Source organism: Lolium perenne, chromosome 6, assembly GCF_019359855.2.
Source record: "Lolium perenne isolate Kyuss_39 chromosome 6, Kyuss_2.0, whole genome shotgun sequence".
Classification (NCBI taxonomy): domain Eukaryota; kingdom Viridiplantae; phylum Streptophyta; class Magnoliopsida; order Poales; family Poaceae; genus Lolium; species Lolium perenne.
The window spans coordinates 153,259,118-153,270,508 of NC_067249.2; positions in this window are offsets into that span (position 1 = coordinate 153,259,118).

An 11,391-nucleotide genomic window follows, 5' to 3' on the forward strand; every position below is an offset into this window, starting at 1 on the left:
TCGGTCCTGTATTTCTACACAATATGTTCCCCTTCGAGAGGTTCATGAGAGTTTTAAAGAAATAAGTTCATAACCGAGCTAGGCCGGAAGGAAGTATCTCAAAGGGCTACGGAACTGAGGAGGTCATTGAGTTTTGTGTTGACTTTATTCCGGACCTTAAGCCGATTGGTGTTCCTGAATGTCGGTATGAGGGGAGGCTGACTAGAAAAGGCACACTAGGAAGGAAAGCAACGGTGTGCAGGGACAAGATTTCTTTCAATCAAGCACAGTACACAGTTCTATACAATTCCAGCTTGGTGGCTCCGTACATCGAGAAACATAAGAATGTTTTACGAGAAATAAACCCGGGCAAGCCCCATTCATTGATTACACGTGAACACATGAATACCTTCGGCAGTTGGTTGCAAAGACATCTCATGAGTGACACCACTGTTGTAGAGCAGCTGTACTTATTGGCCAGGTTACCATCTTCAAACATATGTACATTCCAAGGGTACGAGATAAATGAGAATACATTTTACACGATCGACCAAGATAAAAAGAGCAACAACCAAAACAGTGGCGTCCGCTTCGATGCAAAAGACGAGAATGGGCAGACCACCGCATATTATGGATACATAGAGGATATATGGGAACTTGACTATGTACCCACTTTTAAGGTCCCTTTGTTTCGGTGCAAATGGGTGAAGCTCAGTGGTGTACATATAGACGATAAGTACGGTATGACAACAGTGGATCCCAACAATCTTGCGTACCTGGACGAGCCATTTGTCCTAGCCAACGTGGTGGCTCAAGTTTTCTACGTGAAGGACATGTCTAGCAAATCGAGAAAAATAAATCAACAAAAGAATACATCAACCGAGGAGCCAAAGCGCCACATAGTTCTTTCTGGGAAAAGAAACATAGTGGGAGTGGATGACAAGACAGACATGTCAGAAGATTATAATAAGTTTAAAGAAATTCCGCCCTTCACGGTGAAAATTGACCCAAGCATCTTGCTAAATGATGAAGATTCTCCATAGCTACGGCGTAGAAGATCACAACAGTAGATGGCGATGTAATAATGTATTCTTCATATATAGTTCTCAAGACAATCTCTACATTTATGTCATAATGAGAACCCTTTCCCCACTGTTAGAGGAGACAGAGTCTTTCACAGGCTTGCAGGGAAATTTTTACGAGGAGCAGCTTCCGAAGATGCCGTAGGGCCTGTGCACCAACGACATCTTCGAGAAGCTGCGCCACGGGAGATTTCTCAACCCTTTCCGTCATCCATGGGAATGAAACTGTGCTTGGCTTGTTGATCTGCTTGGCAAGGCGTATCGATGCTCCTTTTATAGGCACGACACCACTTCTACTTTGTCTTGTTCCTTCGACAGGGCGTCGTGCCCTACATGCTTTATCTGATCGAGCAGTGCGTCCACCCACGCATCCTTATCCTGCCAACAGCTTTAGTCCCGGTTGCACCAACCAACCGTGACAAAAGGTTACCGACACATCCTTATCCTGCCGACAGCTTTAGTCCCGGTTGCACCAACCAACCGTGACAAAAGATTACCCGCACGTCAGCCCCCAGATAAGGCCCTCCTAGATAAGCCTCCCCCAGTCTTTTGTCCCGGTTTGAGCCTCCACCCGGGATGAAAGTTTCGTGCGCCACTGTGTTCCCGCCTATTTTCTTCCCGCGTTCCCGCCATTTTTCCACTATATATATGTAAGCTTGGCCTCCATTTACATATCACATGTAGACTCATATCTGCAAACCTCATCACTCTCTCCCATGGCTTCCATCATATGTCTAACACCCCGGGAGGCGGAGGCACTTTGCGCCTCGAACTACCCCTGCCCGCCAGGCTACCGCATCCCGACCGGCTGGTTGCTGAGCGTCGGAGGCGTACCGGTCCCTCCTATCCCTCTATGTGTGCCACGCGAGATGGCCATCACGAACCACTATTATTTAAAGCTCACGCCTGAGTAGCGGAGGAATCCCTAGTGGCATCCCGACTACAGCCCGACTTGGGATAGCTTCTTCATCAATCGGCGTGAGAGGGCGGTTGCCAGGTACGAGGAGGACGGCCCGCCTCCTTCGAACTTCAACGAGGCCGGCCGTCAGCTGTGGTGGCACGGCCGGACTCTCCAGAGCGTCATGGCCTATCGTGGCCCCCGCCTGCGCTACCCTAAATCCCAGCCCACGCGTGCTCACCCGCCGAGGTTCGACAACCGCGACCCCGATGCTAGCGACGATGACGTCGGCGACTATGATGACTACAGTGGCGACTATTACAGGGCTAGGCACGACTATGACTGAATGGCTCCAACATTCGAATCTGGCCATGTATCTTAATTTTCAGTTGAGCTCTGTACTTTAATTCCAGTTCAATCGTAATAAATTTCATGTCAACCACTTTATTGAACAAAAACAACGGACAACGACTTTATAAACAAAATTTAAACTAATAGAACCGACAATGACTTTATTGAAATTACAATAAAATAGATAAATGACTAGTCTAGTCTCTACTCGTCGTCGGAGGTTGTCTCCGTCCAAATGTCATCCCACCGAGGGTCGTTTTCGGTCCAAGTTGTATTCGGGTTCTTGAGCTCGAACTCGGCGACGGCCCGACAGTGGCGCCTGTTGGACCTGCGTTGTGCCCTAAGGTCAGTGAAGAACGCGTCGGTGTTGTCGATGTCGTTGGGGAACTGTGCCCTCCACTGGCGCATCAACTGCTCGTCGTGCTCGGCGATGTCGATCCTGCGCTGCACCTGCGGTGCCGGCGATGGTCCTCATCGTCGACGAGGCACGGCGCTGGCGCGAGGAACTCCGCCTCCTCTAGCGATTCAACATCCGGGAAGTTCATGTCGCGCCGTGGCCACCGAAAGTGCCACGCCGCCGCGTCGTAAGCGCGCGCCGCCAGCTCCGGCGTGTTGTACGTGCCGAGGGTGAGGTGGAAGCCACCGGCGCGTATCTCGGCGTAGAACCTACCGCTCGGACGCACTCGAACGCCACGGAAACCGGACGACCCTCGACGACGTGGAGGCATCCCGGAGATGAATGAGCGGAGGCGGTGGCGACATGTGGTTGCGCCCGCACGCGTCGCTCTATATAGCGCACGCGGGGCATGGCACGTGTAAGCCACGGCAACACACGTCGCACTCCGGCAGCGGCGGGGCGAGGCACATGGAAGCGGCTGCGACACGTGGCATGGGGAAGCGACACGTGTGGCAGGCCGGCGGTGCGCAGTAGAAAAGAAACAGAAACGGATCAAAGTTTGATATGATTCGAGATGCAAATAGCTATATGGATGTCATATTCATGTTCATTGTATTTTTCTGACAAATTTTCATATGTAAAACTTTTCTATTTGAGTTACCATTTAAATGTTATTGAAATAATAGTTTTTATTAAGTTAAAGTAGACAAATAAGAAAAATAAAAAAAAAACAGAGGCTGATCCGTGTCCAACGGCTCCAGGCCGTTGGATTCAAACGGCCGGAGCCGTTGGATGCAGTGCCACGGATCAGCCCAAACCCCCTTTTGTCGCGGGTGGTGGCTCAACCCGCGACAAAAGACCCTCCCCTTTTGTCGCGGGTGGTGGCACGGCCCGCGACAAAAGGGGGGTCTTTTGTCGCGGGTTGAGCCACCACCACCGAAAGGAGTGGCGTATATAAGCCACCGCGCGTCGCAGGCCGAGCGTCAACCGCGACAACTGGAGGCCACGCTAAAACCACAGCACCGCCAGGGCCTGCCAAGGCCCCAGCGCGCCGCCCGCCAGCCGCCCGCGCGCCTCCTCTGCCACCGCCGCGCCGCCCGCCACCGCCCGACGCTGCCGCACGCCTCCTTCGCCACCTCGCCCGCGCCCTCTGCAGTGCGTCGCTGGGGGCCGCCGCGCCCGCCTCGACCTCCTCCGGCGCCGCTGCCGCCGTGCCACGCCTGCGCCGCCGCCGCTCCTCTGCAGGTAGCACGCGCCACCATTGGCCAGTACCGGCGCCGCCGGCGCCTAGCTCGGCCATTTTTTTAATTTTTTTTAGTTTTTAGTTAATTTGTTTTATGTAATTAGTAGTTAGTTTAATTTAATAGTTAATTAGTTAGTTAGTTTTTTAGTTAATGTATTTAGTACAGTTTTTTAGTTCATGTATTTAGTAGTTAGTTTATAGTTAATTAGTTAGTTTATAGTTAGTTAGTTAGTATATGTATTTAGTTTACTTTTTAAGTATATGTATTTATAGTTTGTTTTTTTAGTATATGTATTTAGTTTTTTAGTATAGCCCTAGCGGGGTCGCACTATATATATGTATAGCCCTAGAAGTGACAAAAAGAGAAAATTTATCTTGTCGATGCCACAACTCCCTCTCCCTCTCACGCAATCGCCCTCGTCCCGTGCTCCCTCTCCCTCTCGCGATCAGTCGACGCCACAACTCGATCCCCTCTCTCTCCCTCTCCTCTACCTCTCGCGAACACCCGAGCCTCCTCTGCCGCAACTCCCCTCTTCTCTCCCTCTCGCGAACACCCCCGACGCCGCAACTTCCCTCTCCTCTACCTCTGAAACGCCGCAACTTCCCTCTCCTCTCCCTCTCGCAAACACCACTCGCCGACACCCTTTCTCTCTCTCGCAAACAACAGACGCCGACACCCTCTCCCTCTCGCAAACAATCGACGCTGAAACCCTCTCCCTCTCGCGAACAACCTCTTCCTCACGTGAGCATTGTCGAGATCCTCTCCTTGAGCCTATCCCATCCGTTGTTAGGGTTAGGGTTTGGTTAGTGTTTGATTAGGGTTAGGGTTTGGTTAGTGTTTGATTAGGGTTAGGGTTTGGTTAGGGTTAGGGTTTGGTTTGGTTAGTGTTTGATTAGGGTTAGGGTTTGGTTAGTGTTTGATTAGGGTTAGGGTTTGGTTAGGGTTAGAACATGTACTTATCGATTTAATTTTTTGCAGAAATAATGGATCCATTCGAAATCCATCGAGACTTGGAACAGGAAGACTTATTCGAGGACATAATCCGCGATGGTCCAGAAGCCGACCGAGAAGAGCACGACTCCGGGAATGGACAAGCCGACGGCTTCGGAGCTGGAGAAGACCGCGGCTCCGGTGATGGAGAAGCCGACGGCTCCGGTCATGACGAGGTATACGAACAGTTGAGGCATTAATGGAATTCTATATGTGCATATGTATATAAATTAATTAATTTTTATTCTCTTAGGCCTCCGAAGATAAGTTGGAGAAACGAGCCCCGGCAAAGAAATTGGGCAAAAAAGACCACTTCACAATTGAAGCTATATCACCGAAAGGCCAACCGGTGGCACCCGCGAGTGTCAGAGTGACATTTAAAAATCGGTGCGGAGTTCTGGTTAGAGATCGTCTCCCGATCACTATTAGAGAATGGAACAAGACCAAGAATGTGTCCGAAAGTCAGTTTGCCGATAGGTACAAAGACACAATTTTTGATGACCTCATGGCACATTTCACTTTGCCAAATTTGGGATCGGAGTCTGAGAATGCCAAGCAGAGGGCGCTAGTGAAGAAATGAGCTCTTAAAAAGATGGGGGAACTTTTTCGAGCGTATAAGAACTGGTTATGGGCAGCTTATAAGGCCGTGAAGAAGCCTCCATTATTCGAAAACTATCTAGCGAAGCAGGAGCATAACTGGAAAAATTTGTGTGCAGTACAAAGAATCAGAGGAGGCTGTGAACCTGTCAAAGAAAAACAAGAAGAATGCAAGCGAAAAGAAATATCACCATCATACGGGCCGAGGGGGCTACGAAGTAGCCATACCTAATTGGAATGCACAAGAGGCTGAGATGAAGCTGAATGGGATCACTCTAGAACCAGAGCGAGAAGGATGGGACACTAGGGCTCGAAATTGGTTCCTTGGGCATGGCTGTGAGTATGACATGAAGACAGGGAACCTTATTGAAAGTGACAGCAAGGTTAGGGTACCCAGGGAAAAATGGATTGAAGTGACGACTGATATTAAAGCGGGAAATCTGAAGTTTGCTCCCGATAGAGAGAAAGACTTGCTGACGCTTGTCCTCGGTAATCCTGAAAAGGGAGGACGGACAAGAGGCTTCGGCCCTAGTGTTCCGTGGGCACTTGGGTTTCCGAATGACGCGGAGACTTATAGAAGCCGAGCGAGAGCAAAACAACACGAGCTGGAGGTGCAGAATGACCGGATGGTTGAGTTCCAACGACAACTAGACCAGCAGAAGCTGGAGATTCAGCAGCAGCGGGAGATTAATGAACTTAAAGGACATCGCCAGCCAGATAATACCGTCGGCATATCTCAGCGACGAGACAATAGCGTGGCCGACTCGGAGGCCCCGCCTACACGGATGATAGATGCCGGTCCTGGCGACCCCTTGGATGGAATCAAGGAGCAAACACCTTGTGATCTCCTTGAGGTGTTCAGGAACATGCCTGTTAAGGTGGCGGTCGGCTATGTCTTACCTGCATTTGGACCTGAACGTGAGCCGGCAAAATGGCATGGCAATCAGATTCCAGCTGGCTATGCTCGTGTCGGGGTGGATTCAGTTGTACCGTCGTGGGAGACATTGGAGCTCGAAATCCCTGGAGGTGATGGGGGGTTACACTCAGAGAGGTGCTGGGAGAAATCATTCTCTGGGAAAAGAAGAACATCAGGCTGCCAGGATGGGTAGCTGATGTCTATGCACGCTTCTATTCCTGTAGACAGTGTTGGGCCTCCAAGAGCAGAGGTTTGTAGAACAGCAACAAGTTTTCCTTAAGTGAATCACCCAAGGTTTATCGAACTCGGGGAGGTAGAGGTCAAAGATATCCCTCTCAAGCAACTCTGCAATTAAGATACAAGAAGTCTCTTGTGTCCCCAACACACCTAATACACTTGTCAGATGTATAGGTGCACTAGTTCGGCGAAGAGATAGTGAAATACAAGTAATATGGATGATTGTAAGTAGTAATTGCAATCTGAAATAAAAATGGCAGCAAGCAAACATGTAGAAGAACTTGTTGGAAACGGTGTTTCAATGCTTAGAAATAAGGCCTAGGGATCATACTTTCACTAGTGGACACTCTCAACAATGATCACATAACTGAATAAATAAATGCTACTTTCAAACACTCTCTTGTTGGATAACAAACACCATTCATTGTGTAGGGCTACAAAAGCACACCTCAAGCCAGAGTAAACAAGCTCCACAACTTCCAGAGTTCATATTAAAGTAACCTCTAGAGTGCATAATAGACCGTTGCAATTTAGACCGAGTACTAACATAGCATACACACTGTCACCATTAGCTATGAAAGGGGGAATAGATCACATCAATACTATCATAGTAATAGTTAACTTCATAATCTACAAGAGATTACAATCATAACCTACGCCAAGTACTTCATGATGCACACACTGTCAACTTTACATCATGGAGGAGGAATAGACTACTTTAATAACATCACTAGAGTAGCACATAGATTAATAGTGATACAAAGCTCATGATCACATAAAGATCACACCATGGGAGAGAGAGATGAACCACATAGCTACCGGTAGAGCCCTCAGCCTCGGGGGAGAAATACTCCCTCCTATCATGGGAGTCAGCAACGGCGATGAAGATGGCGGTGGTGTCGATGGAGATTACTCCGGGGGCAATTCCCCGTCCCGGCGGCGTGCCGGAACAGAGATTCTGTCCCCCGAAACTTGTCTTCGCGATGGCGGCGGCTACGGAACTCTTCGTGGAATATGGCTAGATTGTGTAGGGTTTTCGGAGACGGAAGAATATATAGGCAAAGGGGCGATGTCGGTGGAGTCCCGGGGTGGGTCCCCACCTGGCGGCGCGGCCAAGGGGTGGCCCGCGCCCCCCTTTGGTCTGGGCACCTCGTGGCCCCCCTCCATCTCTCCTTCGGACTCTGTGAAGCCCCTGGAAAAATAGGAACGTGGCCTTTTGTTTCGTTCAATTCCGAGAATATTTCCTGTGTAGGATTTCTAAAACCAAAAACAGCTGAAAACACTAGCACTTCGGCATCTTGTTAATAGGTTAGTTCCGGAAAATGCATCAAAATGATATAAAGTGTATATAAAACATGTGAGTATTGTCATAAAACTAGCATGGAACATAAGAAATTATAGATACGTTGGAGACGTATCAAGCATCCCCAAGCTTAGTTCCTACTCGCCCTCGAGTAGGTAAACGATAACAAGAATAATTTCTGAAGTGACATGCTACTATCATAATCTTGATCAATACTATTGTAAAGCATATGAGATGAATCAAGTGATTCAAAGCAATGGTAAAGATAATGACTAAACAACTGAATCATATAGCAAAGACTTTTCATGAATAGTACTTTCAAGACAAGCATCAATAAGTCTTGCATCAGAGTTAACTCATCAAGCAATATATTTTTAATAGAAGGTTTTGAAGCAACACAAAGGAAGATTTAAGTTTCAGCAGTTGCTTTCAAATTTCAACATGTATATCTCATGGATAATTGTCAACACAAAGTAATATGATGAGTGCAAATAAGCAAGTATGTAGGAATCAATGCACACAGTTGACACAAGTGTTTGCTTCTAAGATAGAAAGAAGTAGGTAAACTGACTCAACATAAAGTAAACGAAAGACCCTTCGCAGAGGGAAGCAGGGATTACTCATGTGCTAGAGCTTTTATTTTGAAAACATGGAAACAATTTTGTCAACGGTAGTAATAATTCATATGTGTTATGCATAAAACCTCCTATAAGTTGCAAGCCTCATGCATCGAATACCAATAGTGCTCGCACCTTGTCCTAATTAGCTCGGATTTCCATGGATTATCATTGCATTACATATGTTTCAACCAAGTGTCACAAAGGGGTACCTCTATACCGCCTGTACAAAGGTCCAAGGAGATAGATCGCATTTGATTTCTCGTTTTTGATAAATCTCAACTTGAGGACATCCATACCGGGACAACATAGAAAACAGATAATGGACTCCTCTTTAATGCTTAAGCATTCAACAACAGATAATATTCTCATAAGAGATTGAGGATTAATGTCCAAACTGAAACTTCCACCATGATACATGGCTTTGGTTGGCGCCCCAATGTTCTTCTCTAATAATATGCATACTCAAACCATTTAATCATGACAAATCACCCTTACTTCAGACAAGACGAACATGCATAGCAACTCACATGATATGCAACAAAAGTGTAACAGTTGATGGCGTCCCCAGAAACATGGTTACCGCTCAACAAGCAACTTATAAGAAATAAGATACATAAGCTACATATTCTTTACCACAATAGTTTTTAAGCTACTTTCCCATGAGCTATATATTGCAAAGACAAGGAATGAAATTTTAAAGGTAGCACGCAAGCAATTTACTTTGGAATGGCAGAGAAATACCACATTGTAGGTAGTTATGGTGGACACAAATGGCATAGGTTTTGGCTCAAGGTTTTGGATGCACGAGAAGCATTCCCTCTCAGTACAAAGCTTTGGCTAGCAAGGTTGTTTGAAGCAAACACAAGTATGAATTGGTACAGCAAAACTTACATAAGAACATATTGCAAGCATTATAAGAATCTACACTGTCTTCCTTGTTGTTCAAACACTTTTACCAGAAAATATCTAGACTTTAGAGAGACCAATCATGCAAACCAAATTTCAACAAGCTCTATGGTAGTTCTCCACTAATAGGTTCAAACTACATGATGCAAGAGCTTAAACATGATCTATTTGAGAACTCAAAACAATTTCCAAGTATCAAATTATTCAAGATAATATACCAATTACCACATGAAGCATTTTCTGTTTCCAACCAAATAGCAATGAACGAAGCAGTTTTCAACCTTCGCCATGAACATTAAAAATAAAGCTAAGAACACCAGTGTTCATACGAACGAGCGGAGCGTGTCTCTCTCCCACACAAGGAATGCTAGGATCCTATTTTATTCAAACATAAACAAAAATAAAAACATACGGATGCTCCAAGTAAAGCACATAAGATGTGACGGAATAAAAATATAGTTTCACTAGAGGTGACCTGATAAGTTGTCGATGAAGAAGGGGATGCCTTGGGCATCCCCAAGCTTAGATGCTTGAGTCTTCTTGAAATATGTAGGGATGAACCACGGGGGCATCCCCAAGCTTAGACTTTTCACTCTTCTTGATCATATCATATCATTCTCCTCTCTTGACCGTTGAAAACTTCCTCCACACCAAACTCAAAACAATCTCATTAGAGAGTTAGTGCATAATACAAAATTCACATGTTCAGAGAGGACACAATCATTCCCAACACTTCTGGACATTAGACAATGTTACTGAAATTTAATGGAGCAAAGAAATCCACTCAAACACAGTAAAGGAGGCAATGAGAAATAAGAGGCAGAATCTGTCAAAACAGAACAGTCCGTAAAGACAAATTTTTTCGAGGCACTTAACATGCTCAGATGAAGAAGCTCAAATTGAATGAAAGTTGCGTACATATCTGAGGATCACTCATGAATTTTCGCAGATTTTTCTGAGTTTCCTGCAAAGATATCTACTCAAATTCGTGACAGCTAGAAATCTGTTTCTGCGCAGAAATCCAAATCTAGTATCAACTTTACTATGAAAGACTTTACTTGGCACAACAATGAAATAAAATAAAGATAATGAAAGGTTGCTACAGTAGTAACAACTTCCAAGACACAAAAAAAAGTAGCAATATTTAGCAAAGTAAAAAACATGGGTTATCTCCCAAGAAGTGCTTTCTTTATAGCCATTAAGATGAGCTCAGTAGTTTTAATGATGCTCTCGCAAGAAATAAGAGTTGAACCAAAAGGAGCATCAAGAAGCAAATTCAAAACAAATTTAATCCTAACCCGCTTCCTATGCATAGGAATCTTGTACAAAAATAAATTCATGAAGAACAAAGTGACAAGCATAGGAAGATAAAACACGAGTAACTTCAAAATTTTCAGCATGTAGAGAGGTGTTTTAGTACCATGAAAATTTTTACAACCATATTTTCCTCTCTCATAATAATTTCCAATAGCATCATGAACAAACTCAACAATATACCTATCACATAAAGTATTCTTATTCACATGCATAAAAGTATCATTACTCTCCACATAAGCATAATCAATTTTATTAGTAATAGTGGGAGTAAAACTATCACAACCGTCATTGTAATCATCATAAATTGCAGGCATGGTATAATAATAATAAACTTTATCCTCCATAGTAGGTGGCACCAAAATACCACTATCATTATAATCATCATAAATGGGAGGCCGAGTATCATCAAAGAAAATTTTCTCTTCAAAACTTGGGGGACTAAAAATATCATGCTCATCAAAACCAGCTTCCCCAAGCTTAGAATTTTCCATAGCATTAGCAACAATGGTGTTCAAAGAATTCATACTAATAACATTGCCATTAGCATGCATATA